The sequence below is a fragment of the Notolabrus celidotus genome, chromosome 1, assembly GCF_009762535.1.
Source record: "Notolabrus celidotus isolate fNotCel1 chromosome 1, fNotCel1.pri, whole genome shotgun sequence".
Taxonomy (NCBI): domain Eukaryota; kingdom Metazoa; phylum Chordata; class Actinopteri; order Labriformes; family Labridae; genus Notolabrus; species Notolabrus celidotus.
Window position 1 is genome coordinate 18,532,884 of NC_048272.1, and position 13,764 is coordinate 18,546,647.

Here is a 13,764-nt window from a genome sequence, read left to right on the forward strand (position 1 = left end):
CCGTTGCCTTACTACATTTAGGAATGAGTAAACTATAATATGATGTAACCTCATTTTGCAACAGACAGTGGTGTCAAACATACTCCTTTTCACTTCCTGCTCATACACTGTATAAAATGTTGCTGCTCCGAATACCAGGGTTAAAGGTGACATATCACGCTTTTTTCATCAATATATATTGGTCTAAGAGGTCCCCAAAACATGTCTTTAAAGTTTATGCTCAAAAAAACACACATCAGATTTTGGCATGCCTGAAAATCCCTCTTCTTCAGTCCTCATCAGAACACTCTGTTTTCCCTCTGACCACGCCCCCTCCGGAAGTGGATGTGCCTCGGCTCTCCAGCACGTTGATCTAATGTTTACATGTTGGCTGAATATACACGGCTGCTCAGAGATCTCGTTACTTCAACCCTCTGAATCTGATCCAGAATCTGATCCTGACGGAGAGGCGCAAGTAGCAGGACCTTTCTGAACGATTGGTCATAGATTTAGTGTTTCTTGTTGTTTTATTTATCAGTATGTAGACGTGTGTCTTGGCACACAGCTACGAACATGTAGCTATGTGGCTATGCTAACTAGCGCTAGCACTTATCCATGATAAATAAAAATCCTCCACTAGATCTTCAAATCTGCAGACATGGGGAGTAAAACCGACCTCTGCCAGAAAGGCAGCAGGACCTTTTATGAACGATTGGTCACAGATTTAGTGTTTCTTGTTGTTTTTTTTGTCAGTATGTCGACGTGTGTCTTGGTACACAGCTACAGCTACAGCTATGAACATGTAGCTATGTGGCTATGCTAATTAGCGCTAGCACTTATCCATGATAAATAAAAATCATCCACTAGATCTTCAAATCTGCAGACGTGGGGAGTAAAACCGACCTCTGCCAGAAAGGCAGCGGGACCTTTTCTGAAGGATTGGTCACAGATTCTGTTTCTTGTTGTTTTATTTGTCAGTATGTCGACGTGTTTCTTGCTACACAGCTACAGCTACGACATGTAGCTATGTAGCTATGCTAACTAGCGCTAGCACTTATCCATGGTAAATAAAAATCATCCACTAGATCTTCAAATCTGTAGACGTGGGGAGTAAAACCGACCTTTGTGTTTATTAAGACAGCCTACAACTAGCATGCCTCCCTCCTAAGCTCCTTGTTAGCACACATTTGTGCAGGTAATGAAAAACGGGTGAGGGATTCAGTATTATTTTATACAGTCTATGGGCTGAACAAGCTCCGAGCTCTGACTCCGTGACAGACCGGATGTTGTTGTTACGTAACAAAAACACGGAAGTCTGAAACAGCTCGTTTCACACACATTTACAGAAAGGTGAAGAAATCAAAACAGGGGCAGAATGGATTTTTTTCATTCTCGGGGGGTTTGTAGACATGCCAGGGACACATATTTCAGGTAAAGAACCATTAAAAAGTCAATTTTGCATGATATGTCACCTTTAATGTAAGATGGGAAATGACACCATCAACCGAAACTGTTTTTATTTCTCTGAATTTGGAAATTCAGAATCAGAATAAGTTACTTTATTTATCGCGGGGAGGGAAATTTGGTCATTACAGAGCTCTTATAAACGGTATGTAGGAAAGTCAAAATATTAATAGAAGCAGGAATAAATAAGATATGAATCTGAATAAAATAAAATAAAATAAAATAAAATAAAATAAAATAAAATAATTAATTAGAATAGAATAAAATAAAGTAAATACAGAACCGCAGAATAGTTAGGATCAAAATTAAATCTGCCCTTTCTGCTCCTGATTCATGGAGCAACCTTTATCATTCTTTAAAGATCAATAGTCTTCCAAACTACAGTTGTGCTCATAAGTTTAAATACCCTGGCAGAATTTATGATTTCTTGGGTAGTTTCTGTTGTCATTATGATGTTAACACAGTTGTTTGACAATAAATGGCTTCACCCAACCACTAACCATGAGTGAAAAATGAGATTTTCTCATATCATTGATATTCTCTGAAAAATGGCCAAAAAAATCACAAATTCTGCAAGCTGTTTAGCCATTTTTGGGATTTTTTTCACGTGACCACCAAAATGTCGAAATTTTCGCCAGGCCTGGTGCATGTGCAACTATTGGGGACTTTTGGGTCACTTTGAGGCATGCAAATTTGGGATTCAAAAGTCGGGAGAAAGAAAGAAGGGTATGTAAGCTTATGAGCACAACTGTATGTTCAATTAAAAATCATGCAACAGGCCACTGTGTATCATTCTGCAACTGTTTTAAGTGAATGTCTTTACTTTATTATGTGTTTGGTGGGATTTTCTTATTTTTTTCCATTGCTTTTGCATTTTTGCAACTTCCTCTTTTTTTACCTTGCAATTTGCATTTTGTTGTGTAATTGTGTTTGACTTGTGTGTCACTCGACTTACTGTGAATGAGGTGACATCAGTGAATTTTCAAGCCCATGGTTATAATAATTTGGATTTTGACAACACACATTAGAACTCTCACACTAAATAACAGTAAAAATTAGAGTGACGTTTTAATATTTTGAAAGAGAAATAGCCTGTTTCAATCTTAATTACTTATTTTTGTAATTTGTATTAATTTGTATTATTCATTTGGGTTAATTTTATTTTTTGATATTGTTGAAAGTCAAATTATCATTTCTTTTGTATACATTAATATTGAGAACATTTCAACCTTTATTTTTGATAAGTCCCCTGACATAAAATCCTATACCTCGAGTTTGAGACATAACAGATAACGAGACTTACCACTTACACATCCTTATGTATCACATTCATTCCCAGTGCTTTTTTACATAACTAATTCTAACTATTCTGCACTTATGTACATACTTTATTTTTATTTAATCTTAATTTTTTATATTTTTATATTTTTCATATTTTTATATTTTTCATATTTTTATATTTTTCATATTTTTCACATTTTTCATATTTATTTCTTATTTTATTCCTTCTTTCTATTAATAATTTGACTTTCTTACACACTGTTTAAGAGCATACTGTTTAAGAGCATACTGTAGTTCCCCCCAGATAAATAAAGTATTTCTGATTCTGATACCCAAGAGAAATTGCCAAATGCAAGCTTAAAGCAGCAAACATATCACCTCTTCTCATATCACGCCATAGCCTGAAGCCAGTCAGTGGGATCTGAGAAACTAAAGCTGTTTCACAATTTCACAAAACTCCTGTAATAGGCTCATAGAGAATAGGCTGCACGCATGAACCATACACTGCATATTAAAATGGATGACATTAGAGTTAACTCACCGTGGAGCCAAAGAGCTCCCCCTGCTGACTGGCAGCAGTAATAAACCCCTTTCACCATGTTAACAGATGGGTCAAGGGTCAAACTATATAATTAAAATACATCCAAAGATTTTTGTTTTAAATTTGAACATAAAAAGAAGATGTATTAACACATTTATTGACAAATGCAGCCATTCTGTACTGAATTAGCAGAGCAGAGAAGGAAGGACATGATAAAACTGAATAAACACTCACACAAGAGTCATTAAACTTTCCACAGCCGTGAGAGTCGGCTTCAAATAAACACCATTGTCTGTTCTGCTGTGGACTGTACCCACCACAAGGGATCTTCAATGTTTTATCAGTGGGTTAAATGTGGGCTTTGGTTAGTGGAAAGTGTCTGATGTCAGTCTCTCAGCTCTGATAGCCATATCTCATCTCACACACTTTGGCTGCACCAGAACAAAAACGTCAACGCCCATCACAGCAGTTTTTTGGCTTCAATGGGCCAAAATGAAGGATGGTGTGACACCAAACACATTGTGAAACCACTTGTACACTTAACCCACTTTAAATGACCAGGACTTTGCTTACTTTTATCATTACTCATCTAATTCTAAGACTTGAATACATTAAAATAACTTGTGGGAAATCTGCTTCCTAAAAAGTATCGACACAATTGATTCCTTAACTATCATACATATTGTCCGAATTAATTAAATTGGGCCATTTATATGACCCAGTTCTGATAACCTCACACAGGAGCCATGATTACATGCATGTCCCAAAACGCGGCTCAGCAAAAGATAATTTATTAATGCATTGAGGGTTTTGTTGATAGGACAGAAGAGGCTACAGAGAAGGACGGGGACTCCACCCTCACACAGGTGGAAGTCAGTCAACTTCTCATGTGTGTTCGTCTTTTCCCAGGAAGAGGGTAAGGACTCTCCACTTCTGTAGTTCACAGGCACATGACAATTACATTTTTGGCAACACACCTGACCCAGGAAAAAAAAACAACCTGCAAACACTGACACACCCCATGAAAAGAACTCAGAGTCCACATTTACCTGTTCAGGGTGGCCTTCAGACAGGTGCCAATAACATGGAGAATCTTCTGTGGCTCCTCTGTGTCTAAACGAAGTGTTCGCTGGTACTCTTGGGTCACTCTCCTCTTCTTATGCAAGCTCTCAGCTCCATCACTGTAGTCCATTTTGTCAGACATGGCTAGATCTCTGCTTGTTTCTGCTCCTCTGACTTATGAAAGACTTTTACCTGGGTTCAGCCTAATACACCTGTGCTCCAAGTATGTAATTTAAGAGGTGTGGCAATGCCCTAAAGCATGCAGCAGTTTATTTAGCAACAGGAGAAAAAAACCCATGATATAATCTTGGTTGACATTTCTAGTGTTATTAATTAGAGGTTGTGTCTGCATGTTGCATGTTGAACAGGTGATGGCTTTTGTTCTGTAGGACAGAAAATTAAGGAATGGTGCAGAAAGGTCATCCACACGCATTGTGTATTTAATAATAATATTATAAAATGTGCAATTTTATTAAAGAGAATAGAGGAGCAAAAATAGCACACCCTGGCCTTTGCTTCCCTTCTGGCCAGGTGTGCCATGCTGCTCAGATTGAGAAATGCTAGCCCACCCACACATGCACAATGGTTGGCAGATATTATGGTTTGCTTAAGGCTAGAGAAAATAAGATTCTCACTCCAACATTCAAATGCACAGTTCATTGAAATTTGGGGACCCTTTCTGAAATCTGTACACAACCTTTAAAACCACGATTCAGATGCAGCTTCATCATCTCTCTCTAACGGTGGTACAACTAGGTCTTTAATGGGACTGGGGAAAGTATTTCACGTCATCATTGGCAGTGACAGGGTAGGGATTGTTTTATAATGGTTTGTTTGTTTGTTTATTGTTTTTGTTTTGCTTTTTGTTTACCTTGATATTTTTCTTTAACCTAAAAAGCAAAACAGTAACACAGGCTGTTGTTGTAGGTCCATGCTTCACAGTGGTGGACAAAGTACACAGCTTCATTACTTAAGTCAAAGTATAGATCCTCCAGGGATCCGTTTCACAAAGCAGGTTCAATAAAACTCTGAGTCTAACCCTGAACTCTAGTTGATCTACTCTGAGATAGGAAACTCTGGCTGTTTCCGAAATCGCCTACTATACTAGCAGTACGTACTGATATGTCCAAAATTCAGTATGTAGTAAGTAGTATGTGAACAAGAGCAAAATCTGCAGTAAGCCAAAACTCCCCGGATGTCTACTGATTCGGGAAAATATCTCAGTGTGCATCGGACCAGTCTTCCTCGCGTACTGTTTCCCATAATGCACAGCGCTCGTTCTGCTTTTTCTTTTTCCTCATTTTTTGACGGGAGGAAATCCGTTTTTGGGTGCTGTGAAAGTTATCAAATTACATATAAACCACTTCCTAACTTTTTAAATCATAAATGGATGCTAAATAAGCTTTTTTTTTATCGGCTTCGCCGTTGTTTACTTCCGCTTTCCGAAACCGGAAATCCAGCGAAGTCTGGCTCAGCATGCTGCATGACAGATCGGACAGAACAGTCATACTACATACTAAATTCAAACGCAGTATGTAGTAGGCAATACCTACTGCCTACTACATTAGTAAGTAGTATGTAGCAGGCCGTTTCGGAAACAGCCTCTGTGTTTTCGGTTCCACAACAGCTGATTTGAGTTAGTTAAATCAACTTGGAGTAGTTTCACCTGGGGTTAAGTGCGTGCACCACAACTTTAAAAAGACAGCATCAATGGAACCCCGATTCGACGAGTCACCATGGCAAAGGAGAAGAAGAGGGCGGCATTTTTCACCCCACTGGAACTGGACATCCTTATTCGCTCATATGGCGAGTTTGAGCATGTTTTTTTTTTAAAAAAGCAACACCGCTGCAGGTGCCAAACAGAGGGAGACGGCATGGGAGAACATTGCGGCTCGGGTCAATGCGTACGTTTAAATGTAGTCCTTTGCAATCACAGGGGGAAACTTGAATGGTAGCCTATTAATTTATTTCATTTAGGTGCAATCACGCGGGGGAGAAGCGCACCTGGCTGCAGCTTAAGATGGAAATATAAAAACATTGTTCAAACCGGTAAGACCTCGGCATAATATCATGGGGGTACCTCATTTTGATCATGTTTTACATCGTAAAGTAAATATTAAGTGGCTGTTTGACTGTGCAGTTGTTTTATCCCCAACATAATGCTGTTTTCACACACATGCATGTATTTTCATATATATCATGTTCTGTTAAATAATTAAGCCTATTTAAACTAACACAGACTTCTACTCAGCCAACAGAAAGAAAGCAGATGCCCGTAAAACGGGTGGCGGCCGAGCACCGCCACCTCTAACGGAGGCAGAGGCGCTGGCCCTGAGCCAGAATTTTGGAAGGCCATGCGACTGAGGGAATCCCTGGAGGGAGCTCATCCTCTGAGCCCACCCCCCAAGACACAAGTGCCTTCATAACATGTAATGTTCCTAGACCTATATATCTTTTTTTTAAGCCTATTCATATAAATATTTATTTCCCTTCATTTTTTTTTTTTTTCTCCCAACATATTCTGATGGTGCTATCTGCCTGGTGGAGCCCCCTCACGCCACAACAGACCTTGTAACTGTAAGTAGGCAATACTCCAAAGATTTTGCCAAATGGTGGTTTAAGTATACTGAGACATATCACTCATCTAGGATGAAGAGTGCGAGGAGACTTTGTCTGCTGCCTTCACAGGGGGGAACCAGAAAGGCCTGTAGAGGTAACATTTGATATGTTATTGCTAGTTCTCTTCCCATTCACATTTCTTAACATTATGGTGTAAAATAGAGTGTGACATTTAGCCTACACTGAAGTATTAACACATTCTCATCCTTTTTAACAGGGCATGGCTGGGAAGCAGCAGGAGGGTCCCTCAACTTCAACTGCACAGATTGACAGTGAGATGGATGTTCAGTAAACACCAGACGTTCATTCTGTGGAATTCATGTGCAACTGTATAATTTAATGTCCTCCTTATGTATTCCCAGTTACCCGTGAAAGACATCTATAAAATATTTCTGTTGAAAAAACCGACAAAGAAATGCAGTTCTTGGACCGCCAGATGAGATGGGTAGATCTCGAAATTGAATTACTAGAGCACAAGTTAGAGGTGGGTGCATGGTCACAGGTGAATTATGTTAACTACAGGAACATTAACTAAACTATCTCTTGTATTTTGTAGGGAATAAAGAAGACTAAATGAAATTTGTATTATGTCTTTATTTGACTGCTGCTGTGTTGGTGGTGGTAGTGGTGATGATATTGTCTTAATCTTTGAAGTGGATGCGGGTGGTGTCTCTGACTGCTCTGCCGTCCTGCATACAGTGGCCTTACGTAAGTGCCCTGCATCTCCAACATTATACAAAAAACTCCCATTTGCAAAAAAACGCAGAGCAACACACAATATCTGCTGGGATGTAAGAGCACGACTATGGTGGGTAATGTTGCAAATGTACGGACGGATTAGGTTGTGTATGGAGATGACCGACTGTGAAGTGAAACGGTACCGCTCAAAAAGATAATTGTCCAGAAATGCTAAAACATCTATGCGCGGTCTGATTATCATCTCCCGACGAATATTTAATTCTCTGCGCAATAATGCTGCACCTTCATCCACGGGATCATTAACAAAAGGACATGCCATTTTAGTGAAAAAAGTTGGCACCTAATATAGGCCTACTGATTGATTTTTGAATTATTATTTAAATAACAGACGGCAGAAATACGCTACGCCAACACTCGCCTGCCGACTGAATGAATGAGGAAATCAAATACCGTGTGTGGCTGAAAGGGGGCGGAGACTGAGAGAAACATCAGGTTCATTGAGAAAAACCTGGTCCCGACCAGATTAGGTTCATAGAGTCTGTTACTACGGTAACTGACCGAGAGTTTGAGTTACCTCCCTCTGTGAAACAGGCTAGAGTTACCCCTCTTCTCCAAGAGTACCCTACTGCAGGCAAGATGGCGCCGCCACAACATCCACACCGGAAGTCCATACCGGATGTCCATACCGGAAGTTACAAAGCTAAAAACGTTGCAATAACACCCACACCGGAAGTCCAAACCGGAAGTTACAAAAATAAAAGCCTTGAAAAACAGGAACGTGAACGCAAAATAAAAGCCTTCAAAAACACGTAGGTTTACGCGTAATTCTATGAACTTTTTTGCACTTACATTTTCATCGTATCAGTATTATTGATTTGTTGATTGACTCCAAAAGTGTATAGGCTGTTGAGAATTCAAGTTACTTAGAAGCCTGCACGAATCACTAAGTTATAGTGTTAACGTCTCAACCATGCACAGCCTTTTGTTCCGAGTGTGTGTTGAAATACTTAAAGCTGATTATGATGCTGCCGTGATGACATCTGCATATGCCTCTCTTGTTTTGTCTGGGTCATATGTTATTTTATGTTGTGTTAGCCTGACTGTACCTCAGTACAGTTTGCTGTAGTGTTTGTTCCAAATTACCTTGCATGCTGTCTGCCTATGTGATCACATGTATAGATTAATGAATGAATGAAATACAGATCCAGAGTAGATCCACAGTCACGAGAGAAGAGCAGAATGTTATCTATGGTGCAGGGGCGAGTGGAGGAGGAAAATGTAGAGGTGTGTGGTGACTGTTTCTTTTTTAACATAATTTGTAACACGTTACAATGACACAGTGACAGGGGTGTTCATTAACCACAAGAACAAACGGAGGGAATGGTTTCTCCTTCTATTTTGAGACATTAGATGGGCGTAAACACTCTGAGCTTGTCAAACAGTTTTATTCAGATTGAATGCTTGATGCATGTACACCAATGTCTTAACAAGATCACTTTATTTGGCGTCCATGAAAACATTGAAGTTGGAACCTTCAATTAGAATGACTAGAAAAACTGCAAATGTATACATAGCTACTGTTTCTTTCCATCCAACCCCTACTTGAAATGTAGAATTATACTTTATTTTATGTTCTTTTAATGTTATATGTATGATGTCTTAACCCTTTTGTATTGATAATGTTGTACTTGAAAAAGAACAATGCACTTTTGCTATTACAAACTCCAAATCAACATAAAATATTAGGACTAAAATATTTCAACTTGAGGCACCACTGTCAGCCACTGATGATAGATGTACAGTACACAATCCTGGGGAGCCTCTGTTGTTTTTGTGGTGAATATAGATCTCTGTGTACAGCTTGAGTGTATTTTCCCTCTTACTTACAGTCTTTTCCTTCTCATCCCCTCCCCCCACACACACTAACACTCTACATTATTCTGTTCTTCATACACAGCGGGATCTCTCTCACTCACTCTCTCTATCACAATTAGCTTTCTGCTAATTGATTTAGCAGCGACAGACTAATGCAATCAATACGCTACACGAAGAAGAAACTTCCAGTTCGAAGCATCCGGCATTGGGTAGAGAGGGGGTTAAAGAATCACTTCCGGTATGGACTTCCGGTATGGACTTCCGGTATGGACTTCCGGTATGGACTTCCGGTATGGACTTCCGGTATGGACTTCCGGTATGGACTTCCGGTGTGGACTTCCGGTGTGGACTTCCGGTGTGGACTTCCGGTGTGGATGTTGTGGCGGCGCCATCTTGCCTGCAGTAGGGTGCCTCTCCTCTTTCTCTGGTTTGAGTTACCTCCCTTTGTGAAACGGAAAACAGAGTTTCCCTCATTTCAGGGTTAACAAACTCAGAGTATTCACTAAACCTGCTTTGTGAAACGGACCCCAGGTCAAATATTACTTCAAAACAAGTGAAAGTTGTTCTGTCAGATTATTACTTGAGTTAAAGTCCGGGAGTACTTGCTTTTAAAAATACTTAAGTTTTCAAAGTAATTCTTATAAAATCTCAAAACATTTTTTTCAAAATACATGAGTGCATTCAAGAATACATAGGTGTACATTTGGTTACATTATGTTTATTTAGAAACCATTACTTGAAATCTCTAAAAACTGTACCATGGAATTAAAACAGCAACCGAGTTACTCCAAACACAGACAACTTAGTTTGAAATGTTAATCTGGAATAAAACAAATGTTACGTAGCTCAACACACTTTCTCAGGTGACAGTGAATTTTTGTATGTTTGGGCAGAGTGGGAAACAGGGAGAACATTTCAAATGATACGTATCATTCTTCATTTCAAAAACCTCTAACACGGGCTGAAGATATGGCGATGGTTGCTCAGCTGGAGAATTATTATGGAGAGAATATTGTGTCTTTAATATGCAATCAAAAATAATGGATTTGAGAACAAAAAACAATTTTGCAAACAAAATTATGATTTGAAAAATATGAAATAATGCTATGAATAAAGGAAATATATTTGTGATTAAAAATGTATCTTTATAAATCCACTCTTTTTTTGTTACAAACAAAATTATTATTCTCACGAACCACAGATTCGTTTGCGTTTCCAGTTTTTGCGTTTGCGTTTCCAGTTTTTGCGTTTGCGTTTCCAGTTTTTGCGTTTGCGTTTCCAGTTTTTGCATTTGCGTTTCTACCATAGACTGTAAAAAAGGGTTTCTACATAACTGTCATGGGCGGGACCTCCCTTGGGGGATGCAAGAAGCCTCCTGATTGGTCAGTCTCACTCAGAGAGACGGTGTGACAACTTCCGCCCCAACAAGTTGTTGCCGCTGTTATCGCCCTACTGGTTTCTACGCTAACTGGTTTCCGTGATCCAGCTGTGTTGTATTTACTTACAGACAGGCGCTGTGTTCTGCTTCAGACAAAAGGTTCGCCACACATTTACAAACATATTAACAGAAGTTCTCGGGTCTCATCTCACATCTACTGCAGCAACAATGGTCGGATCAGTGAGCAGTGCATCACAGCTACCCACGAAAGTCATTAAATATGTAAAAATAAAGTATTTTCAAACTTAAACGGAGTTGGATTCGTTCCCACGAGAGCAAAATATGATTAAGTCAAGAGACCGCTACCTAAGCTCGTGAGCCACAAAGCTCACATTGATTCAGTGATTCTGACAGGTATCAATCAACTACGTCATCATCCAGGTAACAGCCAGGGAACATGTTAGTCTGTGTTCACCTGAAACAACTGGTTTCCTTGAGTTCATATCAGGAAATACTGGACCATGTTTAGCGAAAGTTTCCTCCAAACTACGGCCTCATTAACCTCTGAACTGCAGCACACTACTACACCTTACTTTGTCACAGGTAAATACTTTATAACGGTGACCATCTAACCCACAGAACTCGGTTAAAATACACCTTTAGACGGTTTACGTGGAGCCGTGGGAACACAGTGCAGGAGGAGTTTTCAAGTCGTGTCTCAGTTAGAGTCTACTGCAGGAAGAATAACTCGGGTGAAGGAATCACAAGATCACAGACATCTACAAAAATACAGCTAAGAAAAGACAAAGGACAGTGTTGCTCCGCAATGTATTTTATAATCACTATTTAAAACATTATTGAACTCCACGCCAGGTAACACTTTACCTGATGTTCGTCACTGTTTGCCTTTGTGAATATGTGTAGTTCTGAAGTGTGCTGTAAGGCAGCAGCTAATAAAGCATCTCTACCTACAAACACCTTACTAAATATATTGAGGTATTTCCTCACACAGACACAGAGTAACCTGTTGTTTTAGACGAGCATAGACCAAAATGTTACCCCACGTGAGCGTGTATAATATTTCAGTGACAGAGCTATATCATTTCAGTAGAGTTCGTGGCATAGTGGTTATGTTTGTGGAATGAGACTTTTGGACTCGTGAATTTTGTTCGCGTAAGATCGAGTCTGTGTTTTTGTTCGTCTTTGCATATATTTTTGTAGATGTCTGTGATCCTGTGATTCCTTCACCGGAGTTATTCTTCCTGCAGTAGACTCTAACCGAGACACGACTTGAAAACTCCTCCTGCACTGTGTTCCCACGGCTCCACGTAAACCGTCTAAAGGTGTATTTTAACCGAGTTCTGTGGGTTAGATGGTCACCGTTATAAAGTATTTACCTGTGACAGAGTAAGGTGTAGTAGTGTGCTGCAGTTCAGAGGTTAATAAGGCCGAAGTTTGGAGGAAACTTTCGCTAAACATGGTCCAGTATTTCCTGATATGAACTCAAGGAAACCAGTTGTTTCAGGTGAACACAGACTAACATGTTCCCTGGCTGTGACCTGGATGATGACGTAGTTGATTGATACCTGTCAGAATCACTTAATTAATGTGAGCTTCGTGGCTCACGAGCTTAGGTAGCGGTCTCTTGACTTAATCATATTTTGCTCTCGTGGGAACGAATCCAACTCTGTTTAAGTTTGAAAATACTTTATTTTTACATATTTAATGACTTTCGTGGGTAGCTGTGATGCACTGCTCACTGATCCGACCATTGTTGCTTCAGTAGATGTGAGATGAGACCCAAGAACTTCTGTTAATATGTTTGTAAATGTGTGGCGAATCTTGTGTCTGAAGCAGAACACAGCGCCTGTCTGTAAGTAAATACAACACAGCTGGATCATGGAAACCAGTTAGCGTAGAAACCAGTAGGTCGATAAAACCGCGAAGGGAGACATATCAACATCGAGAAACAGGTACGTTTTGCGTAACATACCTGTCTATTTTCTGTCTTATTGGTGCTTTTAAGGTTACACTTGTTGTTCGTTCTTCCAGTGTTTTTTTCCCCTAACCGTTTTAGACGGCGGTATCAGACATTAACACCTAACACGCTGTGTGCTCGTCATAAGTGACTGACTTTATTACCGCCCGGCTCATAATAACAGTTACCTCAGTAAACTGCTTCCTGATGCTGCTTTCTGGTGCCAGCGACAGTGATAAATAAAACATGATCAAACCCTAAGGGTTGAAGATCAGTGAAAATATGGCCCCTTTTATGCTTTTAGTTTCTTTTTACTTAACTTAAAGGAGGAATGACCCCTCAACAATCCACACACACGCCTCCTGATTTGTTCTGATAGTATATCTAATGAAAAAGTTCGTTTATTTATTTATAAACAGGCCGATAACTATGAAATTAGGATAACTGTCACTAAAGCCGGGCGGTAATAAAGTCAGTCACTAATGACGAGCACACAGCGTGTTAAGTGTTAATGTCTGATACCGCCGTCCAAAACGGTTAGGGGAAAAAAAAAACACTGGAAGAACGAACGACAAGTGTAACCTTAATAGCACCAATAAGACAGAAAATAGACAAGTATGTTACGCAAAACGTACCTGTTTCTCGATGTTGATATGTCTCCCTTCACGGCAACAACTTGTTGGGGCGGAAGTTGTCACACCGTCTCTCTGAGTGAGACTGACCAATCAGGAGGCTTCTTTCATCTCTCAGGGGAGGTCCCGCCCATGACAGTTATGTAGAAACGCAAATGCAAAAACTGGAAACGCAAACGCAAAAACTGGAAACGCAAACGAATCTGTGGTTCGTGAGAATAATAATTTTGTTTGTAACAAAAAAAGAGTGGATTTA

At 39.7% G+C, this 13,764-nt stretch overlaps 1 long non-coding RNA gene across 2 annotated transcripts; it reads left to right on the forward strand.

Annotated features, from left to right (window-relative positions):
- The first annotated feature begins 6,763 nt into the window (after positions 1-6,763).
- LOC117817888 lies at positions 6,764-7,525 on the forward strand. Of its 2 annotated transcripts, XR_004632253.1 has the most exons (5): positions 6,764-6,904; positions 6,976-7,040; positions 7,164-7,218; positions 7,309-7,430; positions 7,503-7,525. It is a non-coding gene; the product is annotated as an uncharacterized LOC117817888 (long non-coding RNA). The 2 variants fall into 2 exon arrangements; XR_004632252.1 differs by having other exon boundaries at positions 7,164-7,430.
- The last annotated feature ends 6,239 nt before the right edge of the window (positions 7,526-13,764 follow it).